This window comes from Hyla sarda, unplaced genomic scaffold, assembly GCF_029499605.1.
Source record: "Hyla sarda isolate aHylSar1 unplaced genomic scaffold, aHylSar1.hap1 scaffold_1979, whole genome shotgun sequence".
In the NCBI taxonomy this organism is placed as follows: Eukaryota; Metazoa; Chordata; class Amphibia; order Anura; family Hylidae; genus Hyla; species Hyla sarda.
In genome coordinates this window covers 21,279-48,500 of record NW_026608637.1, presented here as the reverse complement: position 1 = coordinate 48,500, position 27,222 = coordinate 21,279, and the positions used below count along the sequence as shown (strand labels likewise).

The 27,222-nt window shown below is 45.3% G+C and overlaps 9 non-coding genes and 2 pseudogenes across 9 annotated transcripts; all 11 read left to right on the top strand.

The window, feature by feature from the left end:
* Nucleotides 1-1,135: 1,135 nt before the first annotated feature.
* On the top strand, nucleotides 1,136-1,326 carry LOC130317198 (U2 spliceosomal RNA). Its single transcript, XR_008864367.1, has one exon. It is a non-coding gene; the product is annotated as a U2 spliceosomal RNA (small nuclear RNA).
* Nucleotides 1,327-3,396: 2,070 nt separating this feature from the next.
* On the top strand, nucleotides 3,397-3,587 carry LOC130317197 (U2 spliceosomal RNA). The gene has a single exon (XR_008864366.1). It is a non-coding gene; the product is annotated as a U2 spliceosomal RNA (small nuclear RNA).
* A 3,630-nt stretch (nucleotides 3,588-7,217) lies between these two features.
* On the top strand, nucleotides 7,218-7,405 carry LOC130317208 (U2 spliceosomal RNA). The gene has a single exon (XR_008864376.1). It is a non-coding gene; the product is annotated as a U2 spliceosomal RNA (small nuclear RNA).
* Nucleotides 7,406-9,484: 2,079 nt separating this feature from the next.
* Nucleotides 9,485-9,675, top strand: LOC130317196 (U2 spliceosomal RNA). The gene has a single exon (XR_008864365.1). It is a non-coding gene; the product is annotated as a U2 spliceosomal RNA (small nuclear RNA).
* Nucleotides 9,676-11,755: 2,080 nt separating this feature from the next.
* LOC130317195 (U2 spliceosomal RNA) lies at nucleotides 11,756-11,946 on the top strand. Its single transcript, XR_008864364.1, has one exon. It is a non-coding gene; the product is annotated as a U2 spliceosomal RNA (small nuclear RNA).
* Nucleotides 11,947-14,030: 2,084 nt separating this feature from the next.
* On the top strand, nucleotides 14,031-14,163 carry LOC130317212 (U2 spliceosomal RNA; annotated as a pseudogene).
* A 5,038-nt stretch (nucleotides 14,164-19,201) lies between these two features.
* LOC130317207 (U2 spliceosomal RNA) lies at nucleotides 19,202-19,390 on the top strand. The gene has a single exon (XR_008864375.1). It is a non-coding gene; the product is annotated as a U2 spliceosomal RNA (small nuclear RNA).
* Nucleotides 19,391-21,467: 2,077 nt separating this feature from the next.
* LOC130317206 (U2 spliceosomal RNA) lies at nucleotides 21,468-21,658 on the top strand. The gene has a single exon (XR_008864374.1). It is a non-coding gene; the product is annotated as a U2 spliceosomal RNA (small nuclear RNA).
* Nucleotides 21,659-23,746: 2,088 nt separating this feature from the next.
* LOC130317211 (U2 spliceosomal RNA) lies at nucleotides 23,747-23,906 on the top strand (annotated as a pseudogene).
* Nucleotides 23,907-24,599: 693 nt separating this feature from the next.
* Nucleotides 24,600-24,781, top strand: LOC130317209 (U2 spliceosomal RNA). The gene has a single exon (XR_008864377.1). It is a non-coding gene; the product is annotated as a U2 spliceosomal RNA (small nuclear RNA).
* A 2,090-nt stretch (nucleotides 24,782-26,871) lies between these two features.
* LOC130317194 (U2 spliceosomal RNA) lies at nucleotides 26,872-27,062 on the top strand. Its single transcript, XR_008864363.1, has one exon. It is a non-coding gene; the product is annotated as a U2 spliceosomal RNA (small nuclear RNA).
* The last annotated feature ends 160 nt before the right edge of the window (nucleotides 27,063-27,222 follow it).

The following is a 27,222-nucleotide window of genomic DNA, read 5'->3' as shown; positions in this document are numbered from 1 at the left end:
TATCCCCCAGTGTCTCCATCTGCTGGCGGTATTGAATAAGCATTGCTGCACTGATGGGGTATGCATTAGACGAAAAAAAAGAAGAAAAAGAAGAATAATACGCCCAGAAAAGAGGCGAAAAGGAGAAAAACGTAAAAAAACGTGAAAAAAAAGTAAGAGGAAGAGAAGGGAAAAAAAGGTGGAAATGGGTTTAAAAGTGATTTCGGCGGAGAAATATATATATATATATATATATATATATATATATATATATATATATATACGCGCACACACACACATATATATAAACGTATTCTCCGTTGAGATATTGCAGCCGCTGCTGTGTCCAGGCCCAGGAGCCTTAGCACTGTGCTGTGATGTCACTCAATACCACTGACATCACTAGGTGTAAACAACATCTCTCCTTTGCTGTGTATGTGACTATGGAGCTGTTTGGTGATGTCGTCTATTATGGCCTTCATAGAAGCAACAGGAGATTGTTGCATCCATCTAGAACCCTCAGAACTACAGTGCTATGATGTCACTCACTTCCACAGGCCTTGCAGAGTGTAAACAACAACAACCCAGCTTTGTTGTGTATGTAACCATAGGGATTTGTGATGTCACCTAGAACCTTCACAGCAGCGACAGCTTTATGAGGAGCATCAGCACTGCTCTGCCTGAGCAGAACCATCACCGCCATAGGTTGTCAAATAACCCGGATTTAACCCACACAGGTAAGTCCAATGGGGTGCAGGCATGTCCTCTATGCTTACAGCTTCCCGTGGGTGTTGGTTTGATACCGTTTGGGGACAGCCAAGGAGGCATCTGCAGGCAACAAAGGTAGGTGTGTGCTTGTGTGTGTGTTTCCTATGCAGATCCTAAGCCCAGTGTCACATGCAAGTAGGAGGAGTAAGAAGGGTTCCTGGCAAATCCGGGTTATGGATTGCATTTAAAAAGGCCCCGTGGGAGTGCAATGGGCCCCTGTCTTGCTGCTTAGCAATAATGGTATGGGTTTAGGTTCTGCTGTGTGTACTGGTGGTTGACTGCCCCCCAGCCCAGAGTGTGCATGGAAAATTGTCTGGCAGCCTCCCTGACAGCAAGCAGTGATAGTGCCCATGAAGGGGACCTTGTTGGGCCCGCCCCTTTCACGGTTATCGCTTCTCGGCCTTTTGGCTAAGATCAAGTGTAGTATCTGTTCTTATCAGTTTAATATCTGATACGTCCCCTATCTGGGGACCATATATTAAATGGATTTTTGAGAACGGGGGCCGATTTCGAAGCTTGCTTCCGTCGCCCTATGCATTGACCCGATATGGCAGTATCTTCGGGTACAGTGCACCACCCCCTTACAGGGTTAAAAAGAAAGATTCCTACTTTCATTGCTACCTGCTTGCTGGCTAGCCAGCTAGCCAGCCCTGTGGGCCTTGCTGCTGCAGCCAAAAAACAAAAGGTGGTGCTGCTGCTTCTGCTTGTGTCTGGCCGCTGTTGGAGCGTCCAGGCACAGGACTTCTGCTGCTGCTGACTAAATGGCCTCCTTAATTGGATCATTTGAGTAGCCAGCACACCTGTGCAGGTAGGGCATGACATGATAGGCAGCTGCCTTGATAGCGGGTGGGTGCTGAATGTTCCTAATTGACAAAATAAGATTAATGCTTATGAAGAAATATAAAATCTCATCCCTTCCCCAATATCGCGCCACACCCCTACCCCTTAATTCCCTGGTTGAACTTGATGGACATATGTCTTTTTTCGACCGTACTAACTATGTAACTATGTAACATAACATGGGGGGGGGGGGGGGGGGGGGTCTCCTGGCTGTTCACACAGGTGTGTCATTGCTGTACATTGACCATGCATTGCTTCTGTGGTATTGCAAAGGCAAAGACAAATGCTTCCAGCCATCCATTGTACTAATGGATTGGTCATCAGCTGGCTGTCTATGTCCCGCATCAATATAGACCAAAGTACAGAGGGTTAGGCTATGCTATTGTGCACCTACCTGATGCATCAGAAGGTGCGAGGCCCTTGCTAAATTCTGTGCACAGACTTTGAGATCTATACTTTAGACTGTATCTAAACCTGCTCCAACATGGACTGACATTCTGGCCTACTTTCAGCCGATGCGACTTGTCTGTCGCTGAACAGTCGCTTTTTATGTATTCAGCACCTATGTATAATGTTGTAAAAATGCTCTAGAAGCTAAAGTCGCAGAAATGTCACACATATTTGGCCTGCAACTTTCTGTGCGACAAATTCAGACAGGAAAAATCAGTATAAATCCTTAGAAAATTATCCCCCAGTGTCTCCATCTGCTGGCGGTATTGAATAAGCATTGCTGCACTGATGGGGTATGCATTAGACGAAAAAAAAGAAGAAAAAGAAGAATAATACGCCCAGAAAAGAGGCGAAAAGGAGAAAAACGTAAAAAAACGTGAAAAAAAAGTAAGAGGAAGAGAAGGGAAAAAAAGGTGGAAATGGGTTTAAAAGTGATTTCGGCGGAGAAATATATATATATATATATATATATATATATATATATATATACGCGCACACACACACATATATATAAACGTATTCTCCGTTGAGATATTGCAGCCGCTGCTGTGTCCAGGCCCAGGAGCCTTAGCACTGTGCTGTGATGTCACTCAATACCACTGACATCACTAGGTGTAAACAACATCTCTCCTTTGCTGTGTATGTGACTATGGAGCTGTTTGGTGATGTCGTCTATTATGGCCTTCATAGAAGCAACAGGAGATTGTTGCATCCATCTAGAACCCTCAGAACTACAGTGCTATGATGTCACTCACTTCCACAGGCCTTGCAGAGTGTAAACAACAACAACCCAGCTTTGTTGTGTATGTAACCATAGGGATTTGTGATGTCACCTAGAACCTTCACAGCAGCGACAGCTTTATGAGGAGCATCAGCACTGCTCTGCCTGAGCAGAACCATCACCGCCATAGGTTGTCAAATAACCCGGATTTAACCCACACAGGTAAGTCCAATGGGTTGCAGGCATGTCCTCTATGCTTACAGCTTCCCGTGGGTGTTGGTTTGATACCGTTTGGGGACAGCCAAGGAGGCATCTGCAGGCAACAAAGGTAGGTGTGTGCTTGTGTGTGTGTTTCCTATGCAGATCCTAAGCCCAGTGTCACATGCAAGTAGGAGTAAGAAGGGTTCCTGGCAAATCCGGGTTATGGATTGCATTTAAAAAGGCCCCGTGGGAGTGCAATGGGCCCCTGTCTTGCTGCTTAGCAATAATGGTATGGGTTTAGGTTCTGCTGTGTGTACTGGTGGTTGACTGCCCCCCAGCCCAGAGTGTGCATGGAAAATTGTCTGGCAGCCTCCCTGACAGCAAGCAGTGATAGTGCCCATGAAGGGGACCTTGTTGGGCCCGCCCCTTTCACGGTTATCGCTTCTCGGCCTTTTGGCTAAGATCAAGTGTAGTATCTGTTCTTATCAGTTTAATATCTGATACGTCCCCTATCTGGGGACCATATATTAAATGGATTTTTGAGAACGGGGGCCGATTTCGAAGCTTGCTTCCGTCGCCCTATGCATTGACCCGATATGGCAGTATCTTCGGGTACAGTGCACCACCCCCTTACAGGGTTAAAAAGAAAGATTCCTACTTTCATTGCTACCTGCTTGCTGGCTAGCCAGCTAGCCAGCCCTGTGGGCCTTGCTGCTGCAGCCAAAAAACAAAAGGTGGTGCTGCTGCTGCTGCTTCTGCTTGTGTCTGGCCGCTGTTGGAGCGTCCAGGCACAGGACTTCTGCTGCTGCTGACTAAATGGCCTCCTTAATTGGATCATTTGAGTAGCCAGCACACCTGTGCAGGTAGGGCATGACATGATAGGCAGCTGCCTTGATAGCGGGTGGGTGCTGAATGTTCCTAATTGACAAAATAAGATTAATGCTTATGAAGAAATATAAAATCTCATCCCTTCCCCAATATCGCGCCACACCCCTACCCCTTAATTCCCTGGTTGAACTTGATGGACATATGTCTTTTTTCGACCGTACTAACTATGTAACTATGTAACATAACATGGGGGGGGGGGGGGGGGGGTCTCCTGGCTGTTCACACAGGTGTGTCATTGCTGTACATTGACCATGCATTGCTTCTGTGGTATTGCAAAGGCAAAGACAAATGCTTCCAGCCATCCATTGCACTAATGGATTGGTCATCAGCTGGCTGTCTATGTCCCGCATCAATATAGACCAAAGTACAGAGGGTTAGGCTATGCTATTGTGCACCTACCTGATGCATCAGAAGGTGCGAGGCCCTTGCTAAATTCTGTGCACAGACTTTGAGATCTATACTTTAGACTGTATCTAAACCTGCTCCAACATGGACTGACATTCTGGCCTACTTTCAGCCGATGCGACTTGTCTGTCGCTGAACAGTCGCTTTTTATGTATTCAGCACCTATGTATAATGTTGTAAAAATGCTCTAGAAGCTAAAGTCGCAGAAATGTCACACATATTTGGCCTGCAACTTTCTGTGCGACAAATTCAGACAGGAAAAATCTGTATAAATCCTTAGAAAATTATGCCCCAGTGTCTCCATCTGCTGGCGGTATTGAATAAGCATTGCTGCACTGATGGGGTATGCATTAGACGAAAAAAAAGAAGAAAAAGAAGAATAATACGCCCAGAAAAGAGGCGAAAAGGAGAAAAACGTAAAAAAACGTGAAAAAAAAGTAAGAGGAAGAGAAGGGAAAAAAAGGTGGAAATGGGTTTAAAAGTGATTTCGGCGGAGAAATATATATATATATATATATATATATATATATATATATATATATACGCGCACACACACACATATATATAAACGTATTCTCCGTTGAGATATTGCAGCCGCTGCTGTGTCCAGGCCCAGGAGCCTTAGCACTGTGCTGTGATGTCACTCAATACCACTGACATCACTAGGTGTAAACAACATCTCTCCTTTGCTGTGTATGTGACTATGGAGCTGTTTGGTGATGTCGTCTATTATGGCCTTCATAGAAGCAACAGGAGATTGTTGCATCCATCTAGAACCCTCAGAACTACAGTGCTATGATGTCACTCACTTCCACAGGCCTTGCAGAGTGTAAACAACAACAACCCAGCTTTGTTGTGTATGTAACCATAGGGATTTGTGATGTCACCTAGAACCTTCACAGCAGCGACAGCTTTATGAGGAGCATCAGCACTGCTCTGCCTGAGCAGAACCATCACCGCCATAGGTTGTCAAATAACCCGGATTTAACCCACACAGGTAAGTCCAATGGGTTGCAGGCATGTCCTCTATGCTTACAGCTTCCCGTGGGTGTTGGTTTGATACCGTTTGGGGACAGCCAAGGAGGCATCTGCAGGCAACAAAGGTAGGTGTGTGCTTGTGTGTGTGTTTCCTATGCAGATCCTAAGCCCAGTGTCACATGCAAGTAGGAGTAAGAAGGGTTCCTGGCAAATCCGGGTTATGGATTGCATTTAAAAAGGCCCCGTGGGAGTGCAATGGGCCCCTGTCTTGCTGCTTAGCAATAATGGTATGGGTTTAGGTTCTGCTGTGTGTACTGGTGGTTGACTGCCCCCCAGCCCAGAGTGTGCATGGAAAATTGTCTGGCAGCCTCCCTGACAGCAAGCAGTGATAGTGCCCATGAAGGGGACCTTGTTGGGCCCGCCCCTTTCACGGTTATCGCTTCTCGGCCTTTTGGCTAAGATCAAGTGTAGTTCTGCTCACTTGGTCTGGCCAGAGGGTGTCTGGGGTACCCGGCTCCTTTGCCTGGGGGGATCGTCCTTCTTAACGGAGGGACTTCACCCCCCTGCTGCTATCAGGGAGCCGGCTTAGTCCCCAGACAACGGGAGGCGATCCCCACCTACCTACTTCGGTGGGGGAGGTGTCTGGACATCATGGACATGGAGGAAGATTGCGGTTTTTCTTCGGAAGGCGTGCCGCCTTTTGCGAGACTTCGGAATGGAGTTCGTATTTCCCTGCTCGATGTCCGGAAGAAGGAAAGAGGCCTTGTCTTTGTCGTGGAAGAAGTGCTGTTTAAGTTGCTGGAAGTCAAGAGGGAGCAAATCCTATCCATGCTTGAGTTTCCCAGAAGTGGATACTACGACGTGGTGCTGGCTTCTGAAGAGGACTATGAGTCATTTTGGAACATATTGCAGCAAAAGAAGGTATGTCCGGTTTTGGAAGGGGTGGAGATAGTTCCACATTTCCCACGTAGAGAACGATTGGTGACTATAAGGATGTATAGCCCATATACTTCGGAGGAGGATATCGTTACCTTTTTGTCTCGATTCTGTGACAGTGTTCTGCCTAAAGGCAAGGTATTTAATCAATATGGACTATGGACCACCAAGTGGAGGTTCCATGTGAAATTTAAAATGGCAGATGGCAAGTTAGTGATCCCCCCAGGACGGTTTAAAATTGGTTCTGTGAACGGGGATCTGTATTTTTCTGGCATGCAAGATTTTTGCCGCAAATGTAAACAGTACGGTCACAGAAAGGAGGATTGCACGTTTTTGTGGTGTTTCAAGTGTCAAGAGGAGGGTCACGACGTGGAAAATTGTCAAAAGAAAAGGAAATGCCATCTGTGTGGTGAGGAGGGCCATCTGCTTGGCTCGTGTCCTAAGAAAAAGTCTGAGAAAAATTCAGAGAAAAAGGAAGCTGTAAAAAGAAGCAGAGAGGAACCAGCTGAAGTGAAAGAACCAGAAGTGGAGCAGGTTCCAACTAGAAGACCTACAGAGCAGAAGAAGAAGAGAGAGGAGGAAGTGTATGTGCCAGTGCAGTATTTTGGTGTGCTTGGTGGTTTGTTGGAAAATTTGTCGGAAGCAGAAAGAAAAACGTTTGACAAAGATATGATGGATCTAAAGATAGGCTTGAAGAACCGGGAGGAAGAAGCTCGGGATAAAGTCTATTTTTCTTTCAAGGCAGACATGAACCGTTTTGTTGAAACGTATAAAATTCCAGGCTGGTTAGCGTCTCAAGTTAAGAAAGATATAGCAAATGGCAATATCAGTCGAGGACTGATAGACTTTCTAATGGTGTTTGCATGGAGGAAGGGGATGACCTTCTAATTTGGTTTTGCTTAATTAGAAAGTAATGTTTGGTTTTGCTATTTTATGTTGTTTCTTATTTTGTTTTTAAATGTTCTATTTTGTTTCATTAGTGTTTAAGAAAAGAAATAAAAACATGTTACCTGATGATGAACACAAAATTGAGTTCCAAATAAGATCTTGGAACTCTGAGTGAGTTCTGAGGGCTAATTTAAAAAATCTGTTCTTATCAGTTTAATATCTGATACGTCCCCTATCTGGGGACCATATATTAAATGGATTTTTGAGAACGGGGGCCGATTTCGAAGCTTGCTTCCGTCGCCCTATGCATTGACCCGATATGGCAGTATCTTCGGGTACAGTGCACCACCCCCTTACAGGGTTAAAAAGAAAGATTCCTACTTTCATTGCTACCTGCTTGCTGGCTAGCCAGCTAGCCAGCCCTGTGGGCCTTGCTGCTGCAGCCAAAAAACAAAAGGTGGTGCTGCTGCTGCTGCTTCTGCTTGTGTCTGGCCGCTGTTGGAGCGTCCAGGCACAGGACTTCTGCTGCTGCTGACTAAATGGCCTCCTTAATTGTATCATTTGAGTAGCCAGCACACCTGTGCAGGTAGGGCATGACATGATAGGCAGCTGCCTTGATAGCGGGTGGGTGCTGAATGTTCCTAATTGACAAAATAAGATTAATGCTTATGAAGAAATATAAAATCTCATCCCTTCCCCAATATCGCGCCACACCCCTACCCCTTAATTCCCTGGTTGAACTTGATGGACATATGTCTTTTTTCGACCGTACTAACTATGTAACTATGTAACATAACATGGGGGGGGGGGGGGGGGGGTCTCCTGGCTGTTCACACAGGTGTGTCATTGCTGTACATTGACCATGCATTGCTTCTGTGGTATTGCAAAGGCAAAGACAAATGCTTCCAGCCATCCATTGTACTAATGGATTGGTCATCAGCTGGCTGTCTATGTCCCGCATCAATATAGACCAAAGTACAGAGGGTTAGGCTATGCTATTGTGCACCTACCTGATGCATCAGAAGGTGCGAGGCCCTTGCTAAATTCTGTGCACAGACTTTGAGATCTATACTTTAGACTGTATCTAAACCTGCTCCAACATGGACTGACATTCTGGCCTACTTTCAGCCGATGCGACTTGTCTGTCGCTGAACAGTCGCTTTTTATGTATTCAGCACCTATGTATAATGTTGTAAAAATGCTCTAGAAGCTAAAGTCGCAGAAATGTCACACATATTTGGCCTGCAACTTTCTGTGCGACAAATTCAGACAGGAAAAATCAGTATAAATCCTTAGAAAATTATCCCCCAGTGTCTCCATCTGCTGGCGGTATTGAATAAGCATTGCTGCACTGATGGGGTATGCATTAGACGAAAAAAAAGAAGAAAAAGAAGAATAATACGCCCAGAAAAGAGGCGAAAAGGAGAAAAACGTAAAAAAACGTGAAAAAAAAGTAAGAGGAAGAGAAGGGAAAAAAAGGTGGAAATGGGTTTAAAAGTGATTTCGGCGGAGAAATATATATATATATATATATATATATATATATATATATATATACGCGCACACACACACATATATATAAACGTATTCTCCGTTGAGATATTGCAGCCGCTGCTGTGTCCAGGCCCAGGAGCCTTAGCACTGTGCTGTGATGTCACTCAATACCACTGACATCACTAGGTGTAAACAACATCTCTCCTTTGCTGTGTATGTGACTATGGAGCTGTTTGGTGATGTCGTCTATTATGGCCTTCATAGAAGCAACAGGAGATTGTTGCATCCATCTAGAACCCTCAGAACTACAGTGCTATGATGTCACTCACTTCCACAGGCCTTGCAGAGTGTAAACAACAACAACCCAGCTTTGTTGTGTATGTAACCATAGGGATTTGTGATGTCACCTAGAACCTTCACAGCAGCGACAGCTTTATGAGGAGCATCAGCACTGCTCTGCCTGAGCAGAACCATCACCGCCATAGGTTGTCAAATAACCCGGATTTAACCCACACAGGTAAGTCCAATGGGTTGCAGGCATGTCCTCTATGCTTACAGCTTCCCGTGGGTGTTGGTTTGATACCGTTTGGGGACAGCCAAGGAGGCATCTGCAGGCAACAAAGGTAGGTGTGTGCTTGTGTGTGTGTTTCCTATGCAGATCCTAAGCCCAGTGTCACATGCAAGTAGGAGGAGTAAGAAGGGTTCCTGGCAAATCCGGGTTATGGATTGCATTTAAAAAGGCCCCGTGGGAGTGCAATGGGCCCCTGTCTTGCTGCTTAGCAATAATGGTATGGGTTTAGGTTCTGCTGTGTGTACTGGTGGTTGACTGCCCCCCAGCCCAGAGTGTGCATGGAAAATTGTCTGGCAGCCTCCCTGACAGCAAGCAGTGATAGTGCCCATGAAGGGGACCTTGTTGGGCCCGCCCCTTTCACGGTTATCGCTTCTCGGCCTTTTGGCTAAGATCAAGTGTAGTATCTGTTCTTATCAGTTTAATATCTGATACGTCCCCTATCTGGGGACCATATATTAAATGGATTTTTGAGAACGGGGGCCGATTTCGAAGCTTGCTTCCGTCGCCCTATGCATTGACCCGATATGGCAGTATCTTCGGGTACAGTGCACCACCCCCTTACAGGGTTAAAAAGAAAGATTCCTACTTTCATTGCTACCTGCTTGCTGGCTAGCCAGCTAGCCAGCCCTGTGGGCCTTGCTGCTGCAGCCAAAAAACAAAAGGTGGTGCTGCTGCTGCTGCTTCTGCTTGTGTCTGGCCGCTGTTGGAGCGTCCAGGCACAGGACTTCTGCTGCTGCTGACTAAATGGCCTCCTTAATTGGATCATTTGAGTAGCCAGCACACCTGTGCAGGTAGGGCATGACATGATAGGCAGCTGCCTTGATAGCGGGTGGGTGCTGAATGTTCCTAATTGACAAAATAAGATTAATGCTTATGAAGAAATATAAAATCTCATCCCTTCCCCAATATCGCGCCACACCCCTACCCCTTAATTCCCTGGTTGAACTTGATGGACATATGTCTTTTTTCGACCGTACTAACTATGTAACTATGTAACATAACATGGGGGGGGGGGGGGGGGGGGTCTCCTGGCTGTTCACACAGGTGTGTCATTGCTGTACATTGACCATGCATTGCTTCTGTGGTATTGCAAAGGCAAAGACAAATGCTTCCAGCCATCCATTGCACTAATGGATTGGTCATCAGCTGGCTGTCTATGTCCCGCATCAATATAGACCAAAGTACAGAGGGTTAGGCTATGCTATTGTGCACCTACCTGATGCATCAGAAGGTGCGAGGCCCTTGCTAAATTCTGTGCACAGACTTTGAGATCTATACTTTAGACTGTATCTAAACCTGCTCCAACATGGACTGACATTCTGGCCTACTTTCAGCCGATGCGACTTGTCTGTCGCTGAACAGTCGCTTTTTATGTATTCAGCACCTATGTATAATGTTGTAAAAATGCTCTAGAAGCTAAAGTCGCAGAAATGTCACACATATTTGGCCTGCAACTTTCTGTGCGACAAATTCAGACAGGAAAAATCTGTATAAATCCTTAGAAAATTATGCCCCAGTGTCTCCATCTGCTGGCGGTATTGAATAAGCATTGCTGCACTGATGGGGTATGCATTAGACGAAAAAAAAGAAGAAAAAGAAGAATAATACGCCCAGAAAAGAGGCGAAAAGGAGAAAAACGTAAAAAAACGTGAAAAAAAAGTAAGAGGAAGAGAAGGGAAAAAAAGGTGGAAATGGGTTTAAAAGTGATTTCGGCGGAGAAATATATATATATATATATATATATATATATATATATATATATACGCGCACACACACACATATATATAAACGTATTCTCCGTTGAGATATTGCAGCCGCTGCTGTGTCCAGGCCCAGGAGCCTTAGCACTGTGCTGTGATGTCACTCAATACCACTGACATCACTAGGTGTAAACAACATCTCTCCTTTGCTGTGTATGTGACTATGGAGCTGTTTGGTGATGTCGTCTATTATGGCCTTCATAGAAGCAACAGGAGATTGTTGCATCCATCTAGAACCCTCAGAACTACAGTGCTATGATGTCACTCACTTCCACAGGCCTTGCAGAGTGTAAACAACAACAACCCAGCTTTGTTGTGTATGTAACCATAGGGATTTGTGATGTCACCTAGAACCTTCACAGCAGCGACAGCTTTATGAGGAGCATCAGCACTGCTCTGCCTGAGCAGAACCATCACCGCCATAGGTTGTCAAATAACCCGGATTTAACCCACACAGGTAAGTCCAATGGGGTGCAGGCATGTCCTCTATGCTTACAGCTTCCCGTGGGTGTTGGTTTGATACCGTTTGGGGACAGCCAAGGAGGCATCTGCAGGCAACAAAGGTAGGTGTGTGCTTGTGTGTGTGTTTCCTATGCAGATCCTAAGCCCAGTGTCACATGCAAGTAGGAGGAGTAAGAAGGGTTCCTGGCAAATCCGGGTTATGGATTGCATTTAAAAAGGCCCCGTGGGAGTGCAATGGGCCCCTGTCTTGCTGCTTAGCAATAATGGTATGGGTTTAGGTTCTGCTGTGTGTACTGGTGGTTGACTGCCCCCCAGCCCAGAGTGTGCATGGAAAATTGTCTGGCAGCCTCCCTGACAGCAAGCAGTGATAGTGCCCATGAAGGGGACCTTGTTGGGCCCGCCCCTTTCACGGTTATCGCTTCTCGGCCTTTTGGCTAAGATCAAGTGTAGTATCTGTTCTTATCAGTTTAATATCTGATACGTCCCCTATCTGGGGACCATATATTAAATGGATTTTTGAGAACGGGGGCCGATTTCGAAGCTTGCTTCCGTCGCCCTATGCATTGACCCGATATGGCAGTATCTTCGGGTACAGTGCACCACCCCCTTACAGGGTTAAAAAGAAAGATTCCTACTTTCATTGCTACCTGCTTGCTGGCTAGCCAGCTAGCCAGCCCTGTGGGCCTTGCTGCTGCAGCCAAAAAACAAAAGGTGGTGCTGCTGCTGCTGCTTCTGCTTGTGTCTGGCCGCTGTTGGAGCGTCCAGGCACAGGACTTCTGCTGCTGCTGACTAAATGGCCTCCTTAATTGTATCATTTGAGTAGCCAGCACACCTGTGCAGGTAGGGCATGACATGATAGGCAGCTGCCTTGATAGCGGGTGGGTGCTGAATGTTCCTAATTGACAAAATAAGATTAATGCTTATGAAGAAATATAAAATCTCATCCCTTCCCCAATATCGCGCCACACCCCTACCCCTTAATTCCCTGGTTGAACTTGATGGACATATGTCTTTTTTCGACCGTACTAACTATGTAACTATGTAACATAACATGGGGGGGGGGGGGGGGGGGGGGTCTCCTGGCTGTTCACACAGGTGTGTCATTGCTGTACATTGACCATGCATTGCTTCTGTGGTATTGCAAAGGCAAAGACAAATGCTTCCAGCCATCCATTGCACTAATGGATTGGTCATCAGCTGGCTGTCTATGTCCCGCATCAATATAGACCAAAGTACAGAGGGTTAGGCTATGCTATTGTGCACCTACCTGATGCATCAGAAGGTGCGAGGCCCTTGCTAAATTCTGTGCACAGACTTTGAGATCTATACTTTAGACTGTATCTAAACCTGCTCCAACATGGACTGACATTCTGGCCTACTTTCAGCCGATGCGACTTGTCTGTCGCTGAACAGTCGCTTTTTATGTATTCAGCACCTATGTATAATGTTGTAAAAATGCTCTAGAAGCTAAAGTCGCAGAAATGTCACACATATTTGGCCTGCAACTTTCTGTGCGACAAATTCAGACAGGAAAAATCAGTATAAATCCTTAGAAAATTATCCCCCAGTGTCTCCATCTGCTGGCGGTATTGAATAAGCATTGCTGCACTGATGGGGTATGCATTAGACGAAAAAAAAGAAGAAAAAGAAGAATAATACGCCCAGAAAAGAGGCGAAAAGGAGAAAAACGTAAAAAAACGTGAAAAAAAAGTAAGAGGAAGAGAAGGGAAAAAAAGGTGGAAATGGGTTTAAAAGTGATTTCGGCGGAGAAATATATATATATATATATATATATATATATATATATATATATATACGCGCACACACACACATATATATAAACGTATTCTCCGTTGAGATATTGCAGCCGCTGCTGTGTCCAGGCCCAGGAGCCTTAGCACTGTGCTGTGATGTCACTCAATACCACTGACATCACTAGGTGTAAACAACATCTCTCCTTTGCTGTGTATGTGACTATGGAGCTGTTTGGTGATGTCGTCTATTATGGCCTTCATAGAAGCAACAGGAGATTGTTGCATCCATCTAGAACCCTCAGAACTACAGTGCTATGATGTCACTCACTTCCACAGGCCTTGCAGAGTGTAAACAACAACAACCCAGCTTTGTTGTGTATGTAACCATAGGGATTTGTGATGTCACCTAGAACCTTCACAGCAGCGACAGCTTTATGAGGAGCATCAGCACTGCTCTGCCTGAGCAGAACCATCACCGCCATAGGTTGTCAAATAACCCGGATTTAACCCACACAGGTAAGTCCAATGGGGTGCAGGCATGTCCTCTATGCTTACAGCTTCCCGTGGGTGTTGGTTTGATACCGTTTGGGGACAGCCAAGGAGGCATCTGCAGGCAACAAAGGTAGGTGTGTGCTTGTGTGTGTGTTTCCTATGCAGATCCTAAGCCCAGTGTCACATGCAAGTAGGAGGAGTAAGAAGGGTTCCTGGCAAATCCGGGTTATGGATTGCATTTAAAAAGGCCCCGTGGGAGTGCAATGGGCCCCTGTCTTGCTGCTTAGCAATAATGGTATGGGTTTAGGTTCTGCTGTGTGTACTGGTGGTTGACTGCCCCCCAGCCCAGAGTGTGCATGGAAAATTGTCTGGCAGCCTCCCTGACAGCAAGCAGTGATAGTGCCCATGAAGGGGACCTTGTTGGGCCCGCCCCTTTCACGGTTATCGCTTCTCGGCCTTTTGGCTAAGATCAAGTGTAGTAATACAGGAGATCTGGTCAGAAGGTACTCGGGTACCCCTCTCCTCGGCCTTGTGGGATCGCCCAGGTTTATTGCCTGGGCTTCACCCACTTGTTGCTATTGGGGAGAGGGCCTAGTCCCAGGGTAACGAGTAGCGATCGCCTCTCAAGACCTTCGGGTGGAGAGAGGTTAGAACCATGGATGATGATCCGGATCCAGGTTCTGTGCCGGCATACGCAAGGATCAAAAACACCGTGAGAGTCATTCTCACGGATGATACCAAAAGGGCGGACGATTTGAAATTCGTAGTAGAGGACGTGCTCGGAGGAGTTTTCGGAATACAGAAGGGCGAGATATTGGCAATCCAGGACTACCCGAAGCGTAAAATTTTTGATGTGACGTTCACACAAAATGGCATCCACAGAGATTTTGTTACCAGAGTTGCTGCGAGTAAAGACAAAAAGCTTCAGGGTGTCCGGATTATTGAGCACGTTCTAGACGATATTAAGCTGGTGGTAGTAAAGATGTATTCCCCTTTCGCCAACCTACACGATGTTGAGTTGTTTTTACAAGTCTATTTTAGTAAGGTTGAGTGCAGAGGAAAAATCATGAACAGCTGTGGCATCTGGACATCTAAGTGGAGATTTCAGGTTACATGCAAAAAAGATGACAGATTGCCAGGGGGAATACAACTACCACCAGCTCGTTTTAAAATAAATAATATGTGTGGCGACCTCTTTTATGCGGGGATGCCAAGCTACTGCAGGAAGTGTCACAGATATGGACACACAAAAGAAAACTGTGAAAGTACATGCAAAAAATGTGGTAGCACACAGCACGAGACAGAGAAATGCACAAGAGGAGGGAGGTGCAATTTCTGTCAACAATTCGGTCACCTTTTCTCCTCTTGTCCCCACAGACATAGGACGGAGCAGCAGTGGCAACCCTGGAGGCAGCAAGGACAGCAACCGGGACACCAGCCGAGGCAAGCAGAGCCAGTGATTACCCCCCCACAAGAGGTAAGCGGTGAGATGGAGAAGGAGAAAGACCCCCCTCAGGCAAAAGGAGGGGACCCTAAAGAGCAGAGGATGGCCAAAAAACGTGCAAGTGGTGAAAAAACTGGCCCCCAGGAGCATGCTGGGTTAAGAGAGGAGCGGACGGCGGCCGAATCCGCTCCTCAGCAACCTCTGGCTCAGGGTCCCCCTGAGAGCGATGATCCGGGTGGAGAGGTGAAGGTTAAAAGGCGGAGGGGCTCCAGAAGACTCTATTCGGAGGCGGTCCAGGGGGAGCCGATGGAAGTACCTGCGGATGCAGGGAACCCAAGTGACGTTCCTCCACAGGTCCCCATAGGGGATACCCCCCCTCCTCCCTGCCAGGAGGAGGTTTCAGGGGTGACCGTCTCTGAGGTACCAGAGACGGAACTAAGTGAACACCCGACCCCTATGGAGGGGCAAGAGGTGGAAGAACCCAATGAGTCTGGAGCCCTGATTGCCAGGATGCCCGAGAACAACTATGCCTCAATCATGATGGAGGAGGGGGGTCGGCTGAGTGATGGTGCCTCCTCTCCTGCTTCCTCTATGCGTACAGTTGAGTCAGATTTTGGGGGGTATGAGGCTTCGGAGGGGGAATCAGAGGTGTAAGACGTTTTCTTGTACATTCCCATGGCTGAGTTGTCCGGTCTGTCCTTGAACGTGAGAAGTGTGAGCGCCAGAGTAAGAAGGGTTGCCCTATTTAATTACTTGTCGGTTTTTGCTGCTTCCGTCCTTTTCCTGCAGGAATGTGGCATCCCGCACAGATTAAATTATAAAGAATATGAAGATGATTGGGTGCACGGTCCATCAGTCTGGTCTGGATCAAATGAGTCCAGATCAGCAGGGGTCGCCATACTTTTTAAAGGGAACGTTTTAATTGAGAGTTTTAACGAAATTTTACCAGGCAGAATTTTATTGGTCAGCGCTTTTATTAATGGTATTAAATGGCAGTTTTTAAATTTTTATGGTTCTCCTGATAAGAATGAAAGAATAAAAATGTTGGAGATTTTACCCCTTTTTATTAACAATTCTAGTCCTCTTGTTTTATCAGGTGATTTTAATTGTATTTTAAGGGGAGAACGCCGTTTTTCGAACGCAGTGAGTAGGAACTATGATAAGACGTCTTTTATGTTAAAAAACTTGATTTTAGATTTTAATCTCACTGATGTTTTTAAAAAATGTAATTTTAACGTACCAGAGGAAGACGGTGTTACCTGGAGCAATGCAAGCTGTAGCTCCAGGATAGATTTTATTTTTTGTTCTTATCAAGTACTGCCTTTTAACTGTGATCTTTTTACCAATGTTTTTTCTGACCATAAATTATTGTATTTTAAAGTTAAAAGTGATTTTAAAAGGAGAACTGGTAGGAATGCCTGGAAGTTAAACGTGTCCCTTTTTGAAGATCCGCAGGTTTTATCAGATTTTATCACCTTTTACAAGGAATGCAGACGAGTAAAAGACCCCAACACTCCCACCAGTATCTGGTGGGAAAAAATGAAACTAAAAATAAAAGAATTTTTTATCCGTGTTGGGGTTAGGAAAGCTAAAGAAAAACGTGAATTTTATAATATCCTAAATACTCGTCTGCAAACCCTGTACAAATTCAGAGCACATGGGATGGAGGTGGAGAAGGAGGTACATGATCTTAAAAAAGAAATAACTAAGTGCCTGGAGCAGAAAGGAAAAGAAATTATCTTTAGGTCTCGAATACAGCATCTTGAGGAAAACGAGACCTGCTCCAGGTATTTTTTTAAGAAAATACATGAAAATAGAAGGTTAATAGAAAACATTGAAGGAGTGAATGATGTACAGGGTATTTTAAAAAAGGTGCAAGAGTTTTATGCGGATCTTTTTAATGTAAAACACATTGATGAATGTTTTATGAATGACTCGTTAAAGGAGATCACCAATTTTTTAGATCCTGTCTCACAGTCTTTTTTATTGCAGAATATTTCAGAGCAGGAGATTTTAGAGACCGTCAAGAGTTTTAAAACAGGTAAAGTGCCTGGGCCGGATGGTATACCCATTGAATTTTATGTTACTTTTTATGGTATTTTAAAAGAAGATTTGTTCTCCCTTTTTACGGAAGTCTTTAAGTCTAAAATCCTCCCAGGCTCATGGAAGAAGGGTGATGTCTCCCTGCTATTCAAAAAGGGAGACCGGTCGGAACTCAAAAACTGGAGACCAATCACCCTTCTGAACTGCGACTATAAAATAATGGCGAAACTGTGTGCTAACCGCTTAAAGAACGTAATCCATAAAATAATTCATACAAACCAAGTCTGTGGGGTGCCTGGGAGGAGTTTATGGGAGAACCTAAACCTTTTAAAGGATGTAATTAGCGACACCAAATTAAGAAAAGGAAAGCTGGCGGTTTTATCCATAGATTTTGAAAAAGCTTTCGACAGGGTGTCACATTTTTATCTTTTTAAGGTTTTAGAGAAAATGGGTATACCTGATGGCTTTTTATTGTCTCTTAGAGCTTTTTATGATAACTGTACTAGTAAAATTTTAGTAAATGGTTTTAAGACACAGGGCGTGATTTTAAATTCCGGAGTGAAGCAGGGGTGTCCCTTGTCCCCACTACTCTTCATTTGCGCAATAGAGCCTCTTTTATGTACAATACGAAAGGATAAGCAGATCCATGGAGTCCCCCTGCCAGGAGGAGGGGGACTAGAGGCGAAGGTAGTCGGGTACATGGACGATGTTGCGGTGTTTTGCAGGGACACCCCATCGCTTCAGAAGACGCTAAAACAGATTCAATATTTTAATTGTGCCTCCGGTTTTAAAGTCAATTTTAACAAAAGTAACATTTTAAACATAGGCGGAATGCCTTTGTATGATGTGCCCGTCCCTGTGTCTGAGTCGGTGCAGATTTTAGGTGTCTCCTTTGACGAGTCTAATAATGGTTTTAATAGCTGGGACTTGGTGGCTCAAAAAATAAATAAGAAAATATGTATGTGGAACATGCGAGAACTTACAATGGAAGGGAAGGTTTTAATTACAAAAATGGTGCTTTTACCTATTTTATTGTATTTAAGTCTGGTTTTCCCACCCCCCGAAATGGTTCTAAAGAAAATAACAAAAGCTTGTTTTACTTTCTTTTGGAGTTCTAAGAGCGAAAAATTAAAGAGACAAATTGTGATAAAACCGAACTCCAGGGGCGGTAAGGATTTTCCAGATTTTAAAGCTTTCCTTTTAATAAAGTTTTTTAGCATGTGTTTTACTACTGTTTTTAAAGATAGCTACTGGTCTTATTTTGTTCGTTTTAATACTGGTTATTTTATGCGGAGGAACGGCTGGTTTTCTACAGTTTTAAGTTGCCCTTATTCTTTGAATTTACCCCCTCAATACATGATTTTAGGAAAAATTTTAAACTTATATAATTTTAAAGGTAAAAGTGTTCAGGATCTGTGCAATAGCAAAAAACTACTAAAGGAAATAAAAGAAACCAGTACCGTGACTCCCATCAAAAATTTTAACGAACAGAAGTGTATACAGATTTGGAAGATGTTGAGTATTAATTATCTTTTTAATTCACAGAAGGACCTGGCCTGGAGCTGCGCACACGAGTGTCTTCCATGCCGGGCATTCCAGCACCGAAGAGGATTATCCAACTCTGCAACCTGCCCGAGGGAGGGATGCCGACAAGAGGAGACCGTGCACCATCTAATATGGACTTGTTTTTACTCGCAGAAAATATGGACAAAGATACTCCCTCTGGTAAAAAGGATAACTGGACTAAAAGACTTAAATATTGCAGTGGTTTTTTATGGTTGCCTGGAATGCCCAACACGGACTCAAGAGACTATTGCATGGAAGATCATAAACTGTGTGAAGGCAGCTCTGTGGAAGGCCAGGAATATTTTATTGTTCAAGCATGAGGTTTTATCTGTGAAGGACATTTTATCTATCTGTTTTTATGAAATGTACCAGTACTATCTTTTAGACAAGAAGAGATTTCCGCTTTTATCTAGAAAATGGTTTTTAAAAGAATGGAATTCTATCTTGTAAAGCCACCAAGTGCCCATTTTATGTTTTAATATGTTGTAAATATGTTATTTATATGTAACTGTATTTATTGACATATTTAGACAACTTTGTTAACATTATTTAATTTTTAATAAAGTTGCCCCCGTAAGGGTAGTCAAGTTAAAAAAATCTGTTCTTATCAGTTTAATATCTGATACGTCCCCTATCTGGGGACCATATATTAAATGGATTTTTGAGAACGGGGGCCGATTTCGAAGCTTGCTTCCGTCGCCCTATGCATTGACCCGATATGGCAGTATCTTCGGGTACAGTGCACCACCCCCTTACAGGGTTAAAAAGAAAGATTCCTACTTTCATTGCTACCTGCTTGCTGGCTAGCCAGCTAGCCAGCCCTGTGGGCCTTGCTGCTGCAGCCAAAAAACAAAAGGTGGTGCTGCTGCTGCTGCTTCTGCTTGTGTCTGGCCGCTGTTGGAGCGTCCAGGCACAGGACTTCTGCTGCTGCTGACTAAATGGCCTCCTTAATTGGATCATTTGAGTAGCCAGCACACCTGTGCAGGTAGGGCATGACATGATAGGCAGCTGCCTTGATAGCGGGTGGGTGCTGAATGTTCCTAATTGACAAAATAAGATTAATGCTTATGAAGAAATATAAAATCTCATCCCTTCCCCAATATCGCGCCACACCCCTACCCCTTAATTCCCTGGTTGAACTTGATGGACATATGTCTTTTTTCGACCGTACTAACTATGTAACTATGTAACATAACATGGGGGGGGGGGGGGGGGGGTCTCCTGGCTGTTCACACAGGTGTGTCATTGCTGTACATTGACCATGCATTGCTTCTGTGGTATTGCAAAGGCAAAGACAAATGCTTCCAGCCATCCATTGCACTAATGGATTGGTCATCAGCTGGCTGTCTATGTCCCGCATCAATATAGACCAAAGTACAGAGGGTTAGGCTATGCTATTGTGCACCTACCTGATGCATCAGAAGGTGCGAGGCCCTTGCTAAATTCTGTGCACAGACTTTGAGATCTATACTTTAGACTGTATCTAAACCTGCTCCAACATGGACTGACATTCTGGCCTACTTTCAGCCGATGCGACTTGTCTGTCGCTGAACAGTCGCTTTTTATGTATTCAGCACCTATGTATAATGTTGTAAAAATGCTCTAGAAGCTAAAGTCGCAGAAATGTCACACATATTTGGCCTGCAACTTTCTGTGCGACAAATTCAGACAGGAAAAATCAGTATAAATCCTTAGAAAATTATCCCCCAGTGTCTCCATCTGCTGGCGGTATTGAATAAGCATTGCTGCACTGATGGGGTATGCATTAGACGAAAAAAAAGAAGAAAAAGAAGAATAATACGCCCAGAAAAGAGGCGAAAAGGAGAAAAACGTAAAAAAACGTGAAAAAAAAGTAAGAGGAAGAGAAGGGAAAAAAAGGTGGAAATGGGTTTAAAAGTGATTTCGGCGGAGAAATATATATATATATATATATATATATATATATATATATATACGCGCACACACACACATATATATAAACGTATTCTCCGTTGAGATATTGCAGCCGCTGCTGTGTCCAGGCCCAGGAGCCTTAGCACTGTGCTGTGATGTCACTCAATACCACTGACATCACTAGGTGTAAACAACATCTCTCCTTTGCTGTGTATGTGACTATGGAGCTGTTTGGTGATGTCGTCTATTATGGCCTTCATAGAAGCAACAGGAGATTGTTGCATCCATCTAGAACCCTCAGAACTACAGTGCTATGATGTCACTCACTTCCACAGGCCTTGCAGAGTGTAAACAACAACAACCCAGCTTTGTTGTGTATGTAACCATAGGGATTTGTGATGTCACCTAGAACCTTCACAGCAGCGACAGCTTTATGAGGAGCATCAGCACTGCTCTGCCTGAGCAGAACCATCACCGCCATAGGTTGTCAAATAACCCGGATTTAACCCACACAGGTAAGTCCAATGGGGTGCAGGCATGTCCTCTATGCTTACAGCTTCCCGTGGGTGTTGGTTTGATACCGTTTGGGGACAGCCAAGGAGGCATCTGCAGGCAACAAAGGTAGGTGTGTGCTTGTGTGTGTGTTTCCTATGCAGATCCTAAGCCCAGTGTCACATGCAAGTAGGAGGAGTAAGAAGGGTTCCTGGCAAATCCGGGTTATGGATTGCATTTAAAAAGGCCCCGTGGGAGTGCAATGGGCCCCTGTCTTGCTGCTTAGCAATAATGGTATGGGTTTAGGTTCTGCTGTGTGTACTGGTGGTTGACTGCCCCCCAGCCCAGAGTGTGCATGGAAAATTGTCTGGCAGCCTCCCTGACAGCAAGCAGTGATAGTGCCCATGAAGGGGACCTTGTTGGGCCCGCCCCTTTCACGGTTATCGCTTCTCGGCCTTTTGGTTAAGATCAAGTGTAGTATCTGTTCTTATCAGTTTAATATCTGATACGTCCCCTATCTGGGGACCATATATTAAATGGATTTTTGAGAACGGGGGCCGATTTCGAAGCTTGCTTCCGTCGCCCTATGCATTGACCCGATATGGCAGTATCTTCGGGTACAGTGCACCACCCCCTTACAGGGTTAAAAAGAAAGATTCCTACTTTCATTGCTACCTGCTTGCTGGCTAGCCAGCTAGCCAGCCCTGTGGGCCTTGCTGCTGCAGCCAAAAAACAAAAGGTGGTGCTGCTGCTGCTGCTTCTGCTTGTGTCTGGCCGCTGTTGGAGCGTCCAGGCACAGGACTTCTGCTGCTGCTGACTAAATGGCCTCCTTAATTGGATCATTTGAGTAGCCAGCACACCTGTGCAGGTAGGGCATGACATGATAGGCAGCTGCCTTGATAGCGGGTGGGTGCTGAATGTTCCTAATTGACAAAATAAGATTAATGCTTATGAAGAAATATAAAATCTCATCCCTTCCCCAATATCGCGCCACACCCCTACCCCTTAATTCCCTGGTTGAACTTGATGGACATATGTCTTTTTTCGACCGTACTAACTATGTAACTATGTAACATAACATGGGGGGGGGGGGGGGGGGGGTCTCCTGGCTGTTCACACAGGTGTGTCATTGCTGTACATTGACCATGCATTGCTTCTGTGGTATTGCAAAGGCAAAGACAAATGCTTCCAGCCATCCATTGCACTAATGGATTGGTCATCAGCTGGCTGTCTATGTCCCGCATCAATATAGACCAAAGTACAGAGGGTTAGGCTATGCTATTGTGCACCTACCTGATGCATCAGAAGGTGCGAGGCCCTTGCTAAATTCTGTGCACAGACTTTGAGATCTATACTTTAGACTGTATCTAAACCTGCTCCAACATGGACTGACATTCTGGCCTACTTTCAGCCGATGCGACTTGTCTGTCGCTGAACAGTCGCTTTTTATGTATTCAGCACCTATGTATAATGTTGTAAAAATGCTCTAGAAGCTAAAGTCGCAGAAATGTCACACATATTTGGCCTGCAACTTTCTGTGCGACAAATTCAGACAGGAAAAATCAGTATAAATCCTTAGAAAATTATCCCCCAGTGTCTCCATCTGCTGGCGGTATTGAATAAGCATTGCTGCACTGATGGGGTATGCATTAGACGAAAAAAAAGAAGAAAAAGAAGAATAATACGCCCAGAAAAGAGGCGAAAAGGAGAAAAACGTAAAAAAACGTGAAAAAAAAAGTAAGAGGAAGAGAAGGGAAAAAAAGGTGGAAATGGGTTTAAAAGTGATTTCGGCGGAGAAATATATATATATATATATATATATATATATATATATATATATATATACGCGCACACACACACATATATATAAACGTATTCTCCTTTGAGATATTGCAGCCGCTGCTGTGTCCAGGCCCAGGAGCCTTAGCACTGTGCTGTGATGTCACTCAATACCACTGACATCACTAGGTGTAAACAACATCTCTCCTTTGCTGTGTATGTGACTATGGAGCTGTTTGGTGATGTCGTCTATTATGGCCTTCATAGAAGCAACAGGAGATTGTTGCATCCATCTAGAACCCTCAGAACTACAGTGCTATGATGTCACTCACTTCCACAGGCCTTGCAGAGTGTAAACAACAACAACCCAGCTTTGTTGTGTATGTAACCATAGGGATTTGTGATGTCACCTAGAACCTTCACAGCAGCGACAGCTTTATGAGGAGCATCAGCACTGCTCTGCCTGAGCAGAACCATCACCGCCATAGGTTGTCAAATAACCCGGATTTAACCCACACAGGTAAGTCCAATGGGGTGCAGGCATGTCCTCTATGCTTACAGCTTCCCGTGGGTGTTGGAACCAACACCCACGTGGGGAAGCTGAAGGCATGCATCTGCAGGCAACAAAGGTAGGTGTGTGCTTGTGTGTGTGTTTCCTATGCAGATCCTAAGCCCAGTGTCACATGCAAGTAGGAGGAGTAAGAAGGGTTCCTGGCAAATCCGGGTTATGGATTGCATTTAAAAAGGCCCCGTGGGAGTGCAATGGGCCCCTGTCTTGCTGCTTAGCAATAATGGTATGGGTTTAGGTTCTGCTGTGTGTACTGGTGGTTGACTGCCCCCCAGCCCAGAGTGTGCATGGAAAATTGTCTGGCAGCCTCCCTGACAGCAAGCAGTGATAGTGCCCATGAAGGGGACCTTGTTGGGCCCGCCCCTTTCACGGTTATCGCTTCTCGGCCTTTTGGCTAAGATCAAGTGTAGTATCTGTTCTTATCAGTTTTCATGCTGGTGGGGATGGGTGCTGCATGGAGGATGCAGGTGTACCAGGGCTTTCCGGGGCTGGTTCTGAGGAATCAGCTCGACGGCTGCCCCGATGTGACCTGTTCCCTCCGGGTCTCGCCATGAGGCTGAGAGGGTCTAGAGCCGAGGTACTTTTGTGCCTCGGGGAGTGGTGACCCCGAGGTGCCGAAACTCACTGGGAGAATAGGCTCACTGAGTTGAAGCACGGGCACCATAATCTCTTCACCTTGTGGCACTCACCTCTTGATTCCCGGCCTTCTGGCTAGGATCAGAGAAATTTTTATAGATCCGGCCGGATGTCCGGGCAGTATATCTGCACACATTCACTTATTTATTTATTTTTTGTCTCACTGTGTCACTTTTTGCGTGTTGTGTGTTCACAGGATTTGTCAGGATGCGGTAGCCCTTCTGGGTGTCCCTCCTGGCGGTCTAGGGGAGGTGTGTGTGGCCATTAGGTTCCGCACCTCCCTGCAAACACCCCGGGTACTCCTGCTTCGCAGGGTACCTACCGTAATCGGCTCTGCGGGCAGATACCTTGGCTAACGCCAAGGGGGATGCCGGGAGCATTTGTGGTCTCCTAGTAGCTTCGGCGAAAAGGGACATCGAACCTGGAACCTCGCAGGTACCTTTTGGTCCGGAGGCGAAGGGTAAGGTTTGTTGGGGGGCCTCTCTCCTATCGGAGAAGGGCTTGCGATAGACCGCATCCTTTGTGCACGTTTTTTTTAGTGTAACACGTTTGCACTTTTTCTTGCACTTTGGGTGAATCGAAAGCACGTTCCTCGGCTTTAGATAAAAAAAAAAAAAAAATCTGTTCTTATCAGTTTAATATCTGATACGTCCCCTATCTGGGGACCATATATTAAATGGATTTTTGAGAACGGGGGCCGATTTCGAAGCTTGCTTCCGTCGCCCTATGCATTGACCCGATATGGCAGTATCTTCGGGTACAGTGCACCACCCCCTTACAGGGTTAAAAAGAAAGATTCCTACTTTCATTGCTACCTGCTTGCTGGCTAGCCAGCTAGCCAGCCCTGTGGGCCTTGCTGCTGCAGCCAAAAAACAAAAGGTGGTGCTGCTTGCTGCTTCTGCTGCTTCTGCTTCTGCTTGTGTCTGGCCGCTGTTGGAGCGTCCAGGCACAGGACTTCTGCTGCTGCTGACTAAATGGCCTCCTTAATTGGATCATTTGAGTAGCCAGCACACCTGTGCAGGTAGGGCATGACATGATAGGCAGCTGCCTTGATAGCGGGTGGGTGCTGAATGTTCCTAATTGACAAAATAAGATTAATGCTTATGAAGAAATATAAAATCTCATCCCTTCCCCAATATCGCGCCACACCCCTACCCCTTAATTCCCTGGTTGAACTTGATGGACATATGTCTTTTTTCGACCGTACTAACTATGTAACTATGTAACATAACATGGGGGGGGGGGTCTCCTGGCTGTTCACACAGGTGTGTCATTGCTGTACATTGACCATGCATTGCTTCTGTGGTATTGCAAAGGCAAAGACAAATGCTTCCAGCCATCCATTGCACTAATGGATTGGTCATCAGCTGGCTGTCTATGTCCCGCATCAATATAGACCAAAGTACAGAGGGTTAGGCTATGCTATTGTGCACCTACCTGATGCATCAGAAGGTGCGAGGCCCTTGCTAAATTCTGTGCACAGACTTTGAGATCTATACTTTAGACTGTATCTAAACCTGCTCCAACATGGACTGACATTCTGGCCTACTTTCAGCCGATGCGACTTGTCTGTCGCTGAACAGTCGCTTTTTATGTATTCAGCACCTATGTATAATGTTGTAAAAATGCTCTAGAAGCTAAAGTCGCAGAAATGTCACACATATTTGGCCTGCAACTTTCTGTGCGACAAATTCAGACAGGAAAAATCAGTATAAATCCTTAGAAAATTATCCCCCAGTGTCTCCATCTGCTGGCGGTATTGAATAAGCATTGCTGCACTGATGGGGTATGCATTAGACGAAAAAAAAGAAGAAAAAGAAGAATAATACGCCCAGAAAAGAGGCGAAAAGGAGAAAAACGTAAAAAAACGTGAAAAAAAAGTAAGAGGAAGAGAAGGGAAAAAAAGGTGGAAATGGGTTTAAAAGTGATTTCGGCGGAGAAATATATATATATATATATATATATATATATATATATATATATATACGCGCACACACACACATATATATAAACGTATTCTCCGTTGAGATATTGCAGCCGCTGCTGTGTCCAGGCCCAGGAGCCTTAGCACTGTGCTGTGATGTCACTCAATACCACTGACATCACTAGGTGTAAACAACATCTCTCCTTTGCTGTGTATGTGACTATGGAGCTGTTTGGTGATGTCGTCTATTATGGCCTTCATAGAAGCAACAGGAGATTGTTGCATCCATCTAGAACCCTCAGAACTACAGTGCTATGATGTCACTCACTTCCACAGGCCTTGCAGAGTGTAAACAACAACAACCCAGCTTTGTTGTGTATGTAACCATAGGGATTTGTGATGTCACCTAGAACCTTCACAGCAGCGACAGCTTTATGAGGAGCATCAGCACTGCTCTGCCTGAGCAGAACCATCACCGCCATAGGTTGTCAAATAACCCGGATTTAACCCACACAGGTAAGTCCAATGGGGTGCAGGCATGTCCTCTATGCTTACAGCTTCCCGTGGGTGTTGGTTTGATACCGTTTGGGGACAGCCAAGGAGGCATCTGCAGGCAACAAAGGTAGGTGTGTGCTTGTGTGTGTGTTTCCTATGCAGATCCTAAGCCCAGTGTCACATGCAAGTAGGAGGAGTAAGAAGGGTTCCTGGCAAATCCGGGTTATGGATTGCATTTAAAAAGGCCCCGTGGGAGTGCAATGGGCCCCTGTCTTGCTGCTTAGCAATAATGGTATGGGTTTAGGTTCTGCTGTGTGTACTGGTGGTTGACTGCCCCCCAGCCCAGAGTGTGCATGGAAAATTGTCTGGCAGCCTCCCTGACAGCAAGCAGTGATAGTGCCCATGAAGGGGACCTACCTTGTTGGGCCCGCCCCTTTCACGGTTATCGCTTCTCGGCCTTTTGGCTAAGATCAAGTGTAGTATCTGTTCTTATCAGTTTAATATCTGATACGTCCCCTATCTGGGGACCATATATTAAATGGATTTTTGAGAACGGGGGCCGATTTCGAAGCTTGCTTCCGTCGCCCTATGCATTGACCCGATATGGCAGTATCTTCGGGTACAGTGCACCACCCCCTTACAGGGTTAAAAAGAAAGATTCCTACTTTCATTGCTACCTGCTTGCTGGCTAGCCAGCTAGCCAGCCCTGTGGGCCTTGCTGCTGCAGCCAAAAAACAAAAGGTGGTGCTGCTGCTGCTGCTTCTGCTTGTGTCTGGCCGCTGTTGGAGCGTCCAG